Consider the following 1,255-nt stretch of genomic DNA (forward strand, 5'->3'; position numbering starts at 1 on the left):
CAGACAGCCATTTTGCTTTTTTGCATTTCTTTTCCATGGGGATGGTCTTGATTCCTGTCTCCTGTTCAATGTCACGAACCTCATTCCATAGTTCATCAGGCACTCTATCTATTAGATCTAGGCCCTTAAGTCTCACTTGTACTGTATAATCATAAGGGATTTGATTTAGGTCATACCTGAATGTTCTAGTGGTTTTCCCTACTTTCTTCAATTTAAGTCTGAATTTGGTAATAAGGAGTTCATGATCTGAGCCACAGTCAGCTCCTGGTCTTGTTTTTGCTGACTGTATAGAGCTCCATCTTTGGCTGCAAAGAATATAATCAATCTGATTTTGGTGTTGACCATCTGGTGATGTCCATGTAGAGAGTCTTCTCTTGTGTTGGTGTGCAGTAAAGATACTTGTGCAGAAATACCTTTTATCTTCAAGATCATGCTTCAGACAGTAAAGTCCAGGAAGTCTGTCTATTCATGTGGTCAAACCATTCACTAGCTGAGGTTTGAGGAAACTGTTCCAGTCTCTGCTTTCAGCTTCCACATCTGCATAATGTGGGAGGTTAGGTACAAGATCTCCAAGCATCTGCAGATGGTGACTGAGGCCACGAAATTAAAAGATGCTTGCTCCTTGGAAGAAAAGCTATGACAAACCTAGACAGCATATTAAAAAACAGAGACATTACTTTACCAACACAGGTCGGTATATTCAAAGCTATGGTGTCCAGTAGTCCCATGTATGGAAGTGAGATTTAGACCATAAAGAAAGCTGAGTGCCAAAGAACTGATGCTTTTGAACTGTGGTGTTGGAGAAGACTCCTGAGTCCCTTGGACTGCAAGGTCAAACCAGTTCATCCTAAAGGAAATCAGTTCTGAATATTCATTGGAAGGACTGATGATGAAGCTGAAGCTCCAATAATTTGGCCACCTGATTTGAAGAACTGACTCACTGAAAAAGACCCTGATGCTGGGAAAAACTGAGGGCAAGAGGAGAAGGGGACAACAGAGGATGAGATGGTTGGATGGCATCACTGACTTAATGGACATGAGTTTGAGCAAGCTCTGGGAGTTAGTGCTAGACAGGGAAGCCTGGCATATTGCAGTCCGTGGGGTTGCAAAGAGTTAGACACAACTGAGTGACTGAACTGACTGTCAACCCTGAAATTCCTATCTTATACTGTCTTAAAATAAGAATGACATCTGGAAAAAGAGTAAGAATTACACCTGCTTTATTTTATCGTTTTCTCCAGTTCACTCAAACTGT

This window comes from Bison bison, unplaced genomic scaffold (assembly GCF_000754665.1).
Source record: "Bison bison bison isolate TAMUID 2011002044 unplaced genomic scaffold, Bison_UMD1.0 scf7180017864519, whole genome shotgun sequence".
In the NCBI taxonomy this organism is placed as follows: domain Eukaryota; kingdom Metazoa; phylum Chordata; class Mammalia; order Artiodactyla; family Bovidae; genus Bison; species Bison bison.